The sequence below is a fragment of the Bubalus kerabau genome, chromosome 2, assembly GCF_029407905.1.
Source record: "Bubalus kerabau isolate K-KA32 ecotype Philippines breed swamp buffalo chromosome 2, PCC_UOA_SB_1v2, whole genome shotgun sequence".
In the NCBI taxonomy this organism is placed as follows: Eukaryota; Metazoa; Chordata; class Mammalia; order Artiodactyla; family Bovidae; genus Bubalus; species Bubalus kerabau.
The window spans coordinates 45,586,698-45,598,324 of record NC_073625.1 but is presented as its reverse complement, the minus strand read 5'-3'; the positions used below and the strand labels follow the sequence as shown (position 1 = coordinate 45,598,324).

Genomic DNA, 11,627 nt, shown 5'->3' with positions numbered 1-11,627 from the left:
ACAAACACACACACACAATGAAAATGGAATATTACTTGGCCATAAAAAGAAATAATAATGGCATTTGCAGCAACACAGATGGATCTCGAAATTACAATACTAAGTGAGGTAACTCAGACAGAGAAAAACAAGTATCACATCATTTACATGTGGAATTTAATAAAAATAAACTTATTTACATAACAGAAACCAACTCAAAAGATCTGAAAATCAAATTATGGTTATGAAAGGGGAAACATGAGGGGAAGGACAAATTAGGAGATTGGGGTTAACATATATACACTATTTTCTAGTAGTCATGTATGGATATGAGAGTTGTACAATAAAGAAGGCTGACTGCCAAAGAATTAATGCTTTTAAACTGTGGTGTTGGGAGTAGACTCTCAAGAGTCCTTGGACTGCAAGGAGATTAAACCAGTCAATCCTAAAGGAAATCAATCCTGAATATTCATTGGAAGGACTGATGTTGAGGCTGAAGCTCCAATACTTCAGCCACTTGATGTGAAGAGCTGACTCATCAGAAAAAGACCCTTATGCTGGGAAAGATGGAAGGCAGGAGGAGAAAGGGGACAATAGAAGATGAGAAGGTTGGATAGCATCACCAACTCAATGGGCATGATTTTGAGCTAATCCCAAAAGATAGTGGAGGACAGAGGAGGCTGGCGGGCTGCAGTCCATTGGTTGCAGAGTTGGACACGACTGAGTCACTAAAACTTTCACTTTGAATATGGAAAACTTAACAGTGCTGGTTTTTAAATCACTTAAGTTAGCTGCAGAGAAAATACTTAGTATCAAAAGGACTTAGATACTACTGTTTAAAAGTAGTATTAATACTACTTAAAAGTAGTATTTTTAAAAATACCATATAAATTTTCATCATACACACAAAAATATTTCCGTTTAATAAAGATTTTCTCATCATGCTTAATGAGAAACAACTAAAATGTCATGAAAACAGTCCAGAAGGGACATTTTTACTATTTGTCTTTCAGATCATATATTTTTTCTTCAAAATCTGTACATATTCTTGTGATGTTTTCAAAAGCAGGTCCTGAGACAGATTTGACCCATCTGTAGTTCCTAGAAGAGAAAATCCATCGGACTCAGATTAAAATTCAGCAGCAGCTAGAAAGAAAAAGGATTACATTCTTTATCTAAAATACTTGAGTTAACTCAGTATTAGTTAAAAAAAACTGAGATATTTCTAAGTGCTCTGAAAAATGAAACATATCTATAGATGACAGAAAACAAAATACAAGATTACAATTATATAATCATCCCATGGTCCCACATGTGGCTGAGTATCAGAGCTTCTGGCTTTCTCATTCTTCATCCATTTACTCAATAACTATCTGCTAAGGTGCTGTGACAAACACTGGAATTACAAGATGAAGGTGACCCAGTCACCCTGAGAAATTATAATGCCATAAATTGTAAAAATAGATGAACAGACAATTTCCATATGGAGTCTTAAATACTAAGACAGGTATACAAGTTGGCACAAGGAACACTCAGAAGGGACAGCCGGCTTTATGTCAATACTGCCAGCTTTTTGGTGGAGGTGCTATGGCAGTAGCTACCTGAAGGACAGGAAAAAGTACAAGAGTCAGAGGGGAGAAGCACGTACAAAGACCAGAGGTAAGGAAATGAATCTGTGAGATCCTACACAGTCTGGCTGGTTAGATGCACAGCTAAGCAGCAGAATAAGGTGGCAAAGAGATAAGGCCAACTACTTTGGAAGGACCCACATTGATACAGGTGTTTGGAGCTTTTCCTGAGGGCAAGAGATAAACTAGTGACAAAGTCAATGACACAGAAGTTATAAAGTCACCCACCAAGTGACAGCTATGCAAATATAACTGCTTGAGTCTGGGTGTTCTAGCCTTAACCACTACCAGACACTTGAGACGTTGATGAACTCCATGCTTTCTGAGAATGGTGTCAGGGTGCAGACGGACAGTTCCACAGTTATGGCAGGAGTAGAGAAAGGATACAGTCAGAAATAAATAGAAATACATAGACCTTTTGAGATTTTTTTTTAAACTATGGAACATGATGAATAAATGAGGAAGAAGAATATTTTTCACTATGACTGCTCATGCTTTCACATTTTTCATTAGCCATGTATAAGAAAAAAAATATTTAACATAGCATCTGTTATCCAAACAATGGAAAGAGATGCCACTTGTTGTTTACAGTGCATTTCAGAAATCAAAATCTAAATTTAATTCATACATTTTGGCAACATACCTTCTCTTAGTTCTCTAGTTATACTCCTGTCCAACTCCTGCTGCATCTGAAATAAGTCAAATATTATTTATCTTTAAGTTAAGTAAGAGATATTATCATAGGAATGTTATACAGCTTACTAAATGTGACATTTAAATAATAATTTTAGAGACTAGACCTAACTTGAAGATTACTTAAGTAGAAAAATAATCACATAAATAAAAGAAAATGCATTCCTACTTATTCTGCTTATATATAACAGAGAACATATATATAGAATGCTAATCTGATAAAAAGTACAATAAATATCAGTCTATCGAGTACACATAATTTCAAAGAATTAGAGAATGACCCATGATCTTATGAATGACCCACAAGATTACTATCTTCTCCCCCTAACAGCTCCTGCCCTAAATTCATACTTCTGAGACCTTTATTTTGATTTCTAGGTGAGGATCCTGTTCAAATGGAGGAAGTAATTTGAGTTGAATGTTATTAAGGAGAACACACCTACAATTTTCTTTAAACTTTTCCATTTAACAAAAACACAGAAAGGTGAGAAAATTATACACAAGAGAACAATGTACCAGCAAATTTTTATTCTAAAGGTGTTTAGTGAGAAGGATTAACACATAACTGTTAGTTTCCAAACTATGTCCCATAGAAGGGGAAAGTCCCACAGGGGTCACTGCAGGGTTGAGGAACTGAGAAGTCACAAGTGCAGGACCTCTGGCCACTTCTTTGGCTAAAATGCTTTATACTTATCTCTGTTTTATATAATATGGTTCCACACAATTTTTTTTAAAGAAAGTTTGTTTTCTTTGAAAAAAAAAAAAAACTTTTTTAAAGGTATGAGAGTCATGATTTAGGCAAAGTTCGTAATTCTACAAAAGGAGTAAGAAAGCCAAAGACTTTCTTACTGAGTCCAGAGTCCTATGCCAGCTACTTCCTCAGATTAAGAAAAAACACATAGATTTTTAACTATAATGCAGAGAAAATGAATATGTAAAGCCTTCTTACATAGTTCAATAATGCCTGTGGCATGACATGACATAGTAGCTTTCTAACTAAATCATGCTTTAAAGGCAAGAACAAGAATAAATTATTGTCAAACTCCTATATGTAGCAGTTATTTGATATAGTTAATTTATAAAGCATACATTTTCAAAAACACACACTACAGGGAACTTGAAAGAGAAAAGTTTCAAGGTGAGGACTTATATTCCTACCCTCCTTATGAGAGGTGAGATTAACCTAACTGGTGAGTTTGGGAGAAGGAACTTCTCCCAAAGTGCTTGCTTGGTTCCAAATCTCTACTTCGAAAAGATGTGTGTGCCCAGCGGGCCGTGAACTTGGGTGTGCAGTAGACAGCCTGTGTCTGGGACAGGGGTCAAGCATTTGCTTCTTCCTCTTAGGCCTGCGTGGGGAAGTGTGATTTGAGATGAAGTGTTCGGAGGCCCACTGTGACTGTACAGCTAAAGCACGTCCTCCAGTTTCACAGCTCTCAAGTACTAAGACCCAATGTAGATGCAGTGCTGTGAAAGAAACCTTAATTGCTCTCCTACGATGACAAGAAGCCAAATGAGAAAATAGGTTGAGACTACATTTAACAAGGGCTACTTTTCTGTGCATCACAAATATCAGGAAAACACCATTAAAACTATAAACCTGTGTGCACTGACTGAAATGGATATTTAATCACAATGATTGAACAGTGAAAACTGGTTGCAATTTAAAGACGCCCCATCTTTGCTAACTTAGATACCATGCATCCAGGTGATGTCAAGATAGAGATAAAGTGAGCTTCATTTATAATGTTTAAATGTTTAAATTAACTACAAATCTAGAAATATTCTACAAATGCTCACCAAGATTGTTTTTTTTTTTAATTTTAAATAAAAATGTTATAGGTAAAATAGCCGTTAAAGAAAATGACAAAAATGTCATTTTTTGTAAGAAACGACAAAATTTATGTAAGCAAATGACAAAAAAAAAATGTTAAGCTAAAACTGGTAATTAATGTTTTGGTTTAGTATTGTGAGTTTATTTAATTCATAAAAAGGATTTATCTAGGATTCCTTTAAACAAAAAGCATCCATATGTGGTTAGTGTTTAGATTCCAGTGATTCACTTATGCTTAGAGGCAGAAAAACTTCGTTGGGTACAGCAGAGCTTGGAAATGATTATGAACAATTGCCAACTGAAATCAATTAAAAAAGAAGTGAAACATCTGAAAGAATACTTTTGGATACTAGGCAATAAGATTTCATTCTAAAGTAGAATATAAATGCAGCTTTTCAAGAAATTTAATAATTTAGTAAGTATGTCTTAAAATCAAGAACTCTGGGACAAAAAAAATCATAAAATTTCTGTTTCCTGTATTAGCACAGCGAATTATGACTTTTACTTAGTGTGCATTAAGTCAAATAAACAACTCAGAAGTTAACCAAATTAAAAACAAGGATCATTCATATCAGGAATCTGAAACCCAGTGGAGAAGAGATAATAGAACTAACTTTGGTCAAGTAATTCTCGATGCTGTTATTTGAAGGGCATGGAATTAAAGTAGAAAAACCTACGTTCGCTCTTGGAGTAAGATTTCCATTGAGCACTAAAGGATTATTGAAATTTCCAACACAAGGGGGCTCCAGGACTGGCCTCGTGCTAAGAGTGCCAAGTAAAGATTTGTTCTGCTCTTTCTCCACCTCAAGTTTGATGCTGATCACTGCAAGCCTCTCATGAGTCTTAGGGAAGATGGGAAACATGAACATAGTGATTTGCATTTTTAAAGTTGCCATATAGTAAATGGAATTCCCAATAAACTGTTTGAACACTGAAAACACAGAGCAGATCTCCTGTAAACAATGATAGTTGTAGCCTTGTTCTAAAGAAGTACGCATGTGTCTAGGGCTCTTCAAGTAACAAGTCACAGTTGGGACAGGAGAGAAAGGGCATCAGAGAGAAAGGGAGGTGGCCCTACAGTGACACCTCCTGCCCTCTGGGACACACCTGCCCCCAGGAAACAGTTCAGTAATGAAGAAACACCCCACCCCACAAAGCCACTTTCAAGCATTTGCTTTCACCACCCTTGTATACACGTTTCACTCATGACCTCAGAGAAATTAAGCTTTTGCCTCTGAGGAATCATCTCGAGTCACAATCTAGAGGGGAGGACAAGAAAGTCAATTGGTGATTGAAAAGAGCTAAAACAGCCTCAGGAACAATTACAAGTATTCTCTGCTCTTCCAAGGTTCACTTTATGTTACTTCACTTCTAGGAAAGGCCTATGTCAGCATCTGCTTTTGATAATTAAAAAAAAAAAATTTTTTTTTGAAGAGACTTTTTGATTTCATATAAAAAGGTTCAGCGTACGTTTTACATTGAGAAGCATCGCACTCCCCAAGCAGGGAGACTGGCCCCACTGAGCTCCTTCCCTGGAAGCCAGACCCCACATCCCAGTGTCAAGTCACCACAACCCTGAACCCTATATGGGAGCACCTGTGCTTCACTTGTGCATATTCATTTTAGGCTTCATGTAGCAGAATGTGCCCTTGGGTACCTGCTTCTTTGTTGTATGCTGTTTTGGCTTATGAAAGGCTTCCTAGGAATGCTCTGCTTTCATACAGTGGGGAAACCTGGACTAGGCACTGGAGGTGCCATCTGTCCTTTCCATCCTCCACACCCCACCTCAGTCAGGTCACCATACTATTTCTAGCCACTCTGTGAATTATCCTGTCTTTCACTCCTGTGTTAATTGCCCCCAATTTCACAAGCATGTCTTTATGCAGTGTGCTGCTGCTGCTAAGTCACTTCAGTCATTTCTGACTCTGTGTGGTAAAACTTAAAAGGACACAGTATTAATAGTTTGTCTTAGGCCGCCCTCTAGCAGTGACCATCTAGTTAGCTTTCACTTCCTACTAATCTCATTAACTGCACTCTATAAAAAGTAGGCTTTAGAGACAAATAAATAAACTAAATTTACTTTCTGTGATCCTGTGTTTTGACTTACTTATCTAGTTTACCTTCCAATGACTTTCTAACTTCTAGTTCTACTAGGTAGAGTTGCTTATATTTTTCCAACTCTGCTTTATGAGAAACTTCTTGCAAATTTTTCACCTTGGAGAGTTCAGATTCCAAGTCTTTAATTTTGAGTTCCATCTGACTTCTTATGGAAACATTATTCTTCTCTTGTAACTGCTCTAAGTTCTCCCGAGAGCTGCTTGTATCAAAGGCAAATTTAAAAAGATAATATTTTAAAAATAATCATTAACCTGGAAAATGATATTTTCTCCCTTTACCTTTGAGTCAGTGATTCAGAAAGCAATTTTAAAGGTTAAAAAAAAAAGAGCAGAAGTTTAAAATAATAAGCAAGGTGAAAAGACAGCCTTCAGAATGGGAGAAAATAATAGCAAATGAAGCAACTGACAAACAACTAATCTCAAAAATATACAAGCAACTCCTACAGCTCAATTCCAGAAAAATAAATGACCCAATCAAAAAATGGGCCAAAGAACTAAATAGACATTTCTCCAAAGAAGACATACAGATGGCTAACAAACACATGAAAAGATGCTCAACATCACCCATGATAAGAGAACTGCAAATCAAAACCACTATGAGGTACCATTTCACGCCAGTCAGAATGGCTGCGATTCAAAAGTCTACAAGCAATAAATGCTGGAGAGGATGTCAAGAAAAGGGAACCCTCTTACACTGTTGGTGGGAATGCAAACTAGTACAGCCACTATGGAGAACAGTGTGGAGATTCCTTAAAAAATTGGAAATAGAACTGACTTATGATCCAGCAATCCCACTGCTGGGCATACACACTGAGGAGACCAGAATTGAAAGAGACACGTGTACCCCAATGTTCATCACAGCACTGTTTATAATAGCCAGGACATGGAAGCAACCTCGATGTCCATCACCAGATGAATGGATAAGCAAGCTGTGGTACATATACACAATGGAGTATTACTCAGCCATTAAAAAGAATACATTTGAATCAGTTCTAATGAGGTGGATGAAACTGGAGCCTATTATACAGAGTGAAGTAAGCCAGAAAGAAAAACACCAATACAGTATACTAATGCATATATATGTGCAATTTAGAAAGATGGAAACAATAACCCTGTATATGAGACAGCAAAAGAGATACTGATGTACAGAACAGTCTTTTGGACTCTGTGGGAGAGGGAGAGGGTGGGATGATTTGGGAGAATGGCATTGAAATATGTATAATATCGTATATGAAACGAGTTGCCAGTCCAGGTTTGATGCACGATACTGGATGCTTGGGGCTGGTGCACTGGGACGACCCAGAGGGATGGTATGGGGAGGAAGGAGGGAGGAGGGTTCAGGATGGGGAACACATGTATACCTGTGGCAGATTCATTTTGATATATGGCAAAACCAATATAATATTGTAAAATTAAATAAAATAAAATTTAAAAAAAATAAAATAAAATAATTATCATCAATGTGAAGTGAATTAAATGTGAATTATTAAATTAAAGTGGAATTATTGTTATAGTGGTGCTTATATAATCTGATAATTCAAAGAACAAGAGGATCAACTTAACATTTTAAAAATTGAACAAGACAACTTAAAAATAATTCGAGAGGATGGTACCAGTTCTAAACCACAATATTTTCTTTTCCTCCTAGTAGTCTTGTTTTATACCAATTGGTCTTATAAATGAAAGGATTCTCTAGTAAGAATCATTCTGATAGGTCAATTTGGTGATAACTGTGATGGAAATGGAATATTTAAAGGGAGAAACAAGTGTCCCCTTCCTTCCAAAAAACTACCAAACCAATTGCTCTAAGGGAAGTAGAGGTAACACATAAGCTGTATAGATCCAAAACATAATTTACAATGAGGTGAATTAAAGCACATGACAGATGAACAAATTAACCTGGAAAAATAGGTTGACTTCCTTTAATTTCTCTATGAGATCCTGTCTTGCCCTTTCTTCAATCTCCCGTTTATACTGCTCTACCTGACTGTGTTCTATCATATTCATTTCTATATGACTTCTGAGGTGCACTACTTCTTGCTCCAACTTCTTTTTGTTCTTCTCTAGTTTTTCCCATTTCTTTTGCATTCCTCACATAGATAATAACTCCTCTCAAAGAACTTGATTTTTTGCATCCAGATGCAGACATTTTGAAGATGCAGTTTCCAGCTCTGCTGTAAGATCATCAATCTGCAAGAAAGAACAATACTGTTTGGTAATGAGGCAAGTGGACTGAGCACAGCCTAACTCAAACCCAGGATCAAATAGGCATGATGGTATCTGTATTGTAGAATGTAGGACCAGGGATTACTCAGAGAATCAAGAAAGAAGTTCAAATCACCAAGAGTCATAAAATATATTCTTCACTGTCATCATCTTTGTCACACAACATTTGCACTTGATTTTACACTCTTTCCTATTTTTTCTCCATAAAATGACTACAAGTCACCTCTTAGTAGAATGTCTCTTACTCCTTCCCCCCATTTTAATGCCCCATGTTTTAAAGAAGTTTGAGGAATACTGTATTGAATTATCTAGGGCTGAGTTAATAAATGCTTCCCAAAAGAAGATTGTGAAAATAAGACTCTCATTAATAAATCTTATAAATATGGATTCTAATCCCATAAGTCTTTTTCTGAACTATGAATAGTTTTTGCTAATTTGAACTGCATTCTAAAGAAAAATAACTCAAAAGGTTAAAGAAATCCCATCTCCTAATAACTTAGTGAGATGATCCATACATTTTTCTGAACAACAGCAAAAAGTGCCTCATTTCTGTAACCATTTGTTACTTTTCACAGAACAGAACATACCAAACAAAAGAACAAGCAAAATTTGCAGGAATTTCAGTGACACCGAGTTGCAAATAACTTTCCTTTGGACAGAATGATTACTCGGTAAGTCGAGGTAAGTGGAGGTGGTGGTATTGAAACTGTTTACAAATTTTTTGACACTTTTCCCTGAAATTCCTTCCCCTTAAATATGTTCTGGCCTCAGTAACTGATTTCTACTAGACAGAGTCTGGGGAAACTGACTTTTGCTCTATGGGAAAGCCCACCCTTAGCATCAGTCACTATCCTGCGAAGAAGCCCAGACCACATACTGAGCACCTTGTCATTGCCCCCACTGACCGCCCCCAACTAATGTCCCATCCAGAAGCAGGCTGCAACTGCCAGACATGTACATGAACTAATCTTCAGATGACTCTGGTCCCCACCTTCACGATATCCCAGCTGATGCCAACTGGAAAAGAAACGTGCTGGCCTCACTCACTGAGCCTTACCCCAACACAAATTTTTGAACAAAGTAAATTCTGTTTTGAGCCACTAGGCTTTGACGTGCTTTATTATACAATTTGCTGGCAATAAATACCTGGCACAGATACTGATATTAAAAATGCCATTAAAAAGGAACTAAAAGATGTGAGAATGCCTTTCAACCTGGAGGTAGGTGAGATCTGAATGGATGCAGAGAAAGAAATGAACACCCAAAGGACTTCATGACATTGTAAACTGAATCCTGATGGCCCTTAAAGAGGCTGCTGGTGACAGCTTCTAGGCAAGAGAAGAAAACAACACTGAAACACAGGGGAAAGGAGACTCTTGCTATGAACCAGCTGAAAGTAACATCAATGAGAGGGATAAGCTATCAAAAAAAAAGGGGGGATATTAAATATAAAGGAACCAGGCTCAATTATATTTGGGTTCAATATCTGTTATCTCCTTTACAGCATCTCCACATGTCCAGTGGTCAGATCAGATCAGATCAGATCAGTCGCTCAGTTGTGTCAGCACACCAGGCCTCCCTGTCCATCACCAACTCCCGGAGTTCACTCAGACTCATGTCCATCAAGTCAGTGATGCCATCCAGCCATCTCATCCTCTGTCATCCCCTTCTCCTCCTGCCCCCAATCCCTCCAGCATCAGAGTCTTTTCCAATGAGTCAACTCTTCGCATGAGGTGGCCAAAGTACTGGAGTTTCAGCTTCAGCATCATTCCTTCCAAAGAAATCCCAGGGCTGATCTCCTTCAGAATGGACCAGTTGGATCTTCTTGCAGTCCAGTGGTCACATGATGCTAAAAGAGAGAAACAACTTCTGGGCTAAGATCAAACCTAGGGTGCTGCCAGGAAAACATGGTCTAAAGGTGAAGCCTGTAGACTGTAAAACCCTTCATTAAGACCCTGGAAAGACTTAAGGTGGTGCCTCACATTCCTTTAAAGATCTTAAGGGCATAAGAATTTTAAAGGCATCATCCTACAAAGCTTCACAAGAAGCCCAAGGTGCAGAGCTTCTCTCAAAAAAGATTTGTGAGTGTAGCCTCTCCAATGACATGAACCCCAATCCAATTCACAGGACACTGAAAGCTTTAAAGAGAACCTTCCAGAAAAAAAAAAAAAAAAACAAAAAAAAACAAAAAAAAAACAGTGCTTGGCCTAACAGAGACCAAGACATACAAATGAGAATAGACCTTTGGGATTTTCTTAAAAGTTCAATAAAGAGGAAGCTGGCTTAAGAAACACGACTCAGCTACAGACAGAGGTCATTTCTTATGAAAAGGACAGCACACAGAGCCCAGAGGGTATAGCAAAGGAGAAGCACTCCTATGGGCAGGACCAAGTCTTCTTTCAAAGGGCTGCAGCACCAAACTGGACCTCAGAGCTGCTATGGACTATGGTGCCTCCCGTTTCCCATTTCTGAATGGGAGACTCCAGTCATTCAGCAGAATGGTGGGGGTGTGGGTGGCAGATAACTTGTCCCTTTAGTTCTCAAGTCTTAGTACTGAGAAGGTTGTGCTCACAGGGTCACACTCTAAAAATCACACCCAGAAACCTCATCTGCATGTGCCACCTGTACCTGATGAAGACGGCAAGACCTCTGCTTGACCCTGGGCCTGACACTGCTAACAACTGAGACTTGTGAGGGAACAGGTAGGGAAAAGGGTATTTTTCATTGGAAGGAATATAAAAACTTGTGGCCAGTGAGTAACTGTGCTAGTTTTTAAATGTACCCATTAGTTTTAAAAACTTTATTCTGTAAAAAATGGTAGAATATAGGCCAAGTATAAGTGACTTGTTCCTATTGAACAGAAGATGATGAAAGTGATGCTGTGTTAACTGCAAAGCGAGGTTAGACAAGGAAGCAGAGCTTCTGCCTGGCTCTCAACCTGGGAACCAGGCTCCATGTTGTGAGTAAGCCCAGGCTGAAAAGAAAGCCTAGGTGTTCAGGGTAGGTGTTTCACTTGTCTGCCTTCACCAAAGTCCAGCCAACCACAGATGCCAACTATCAGACATGGGAATGAACACACCTTCACCGGATTCCAGCCCCCAGCCCTTGAGCTGCCCCACCTGAAGCTGAGGGGACGAGAAGCCAGCCATCCTG

The 11,627-nt window shown here is 38.2% G+C and overlaps 1 long non-coding RNA gene across 2 annotated transcripts in view; it reads right to left on the bottom strand.

The window, feature by feature from the left end:
* Positions 1–8,178: 8,178 nt before the first annotated feature.
* LOC129643291 (uncharacterized) overlaps positions 8,179–11,627 on the bottom strand; it is a 50,531-nt gene continuing 47,082 nt past the window's right edge. For both annotated transcript variants that reach the window (XR_008710221.1, XR_008710222.1), the window contains one exon: positions 8,179–8,438. This is a non-coding gene — a long non-coding RNA (uncharacterized LOC129643291). The remainder of the gene's footprint in view (positions 8,439–11,627) is intronic.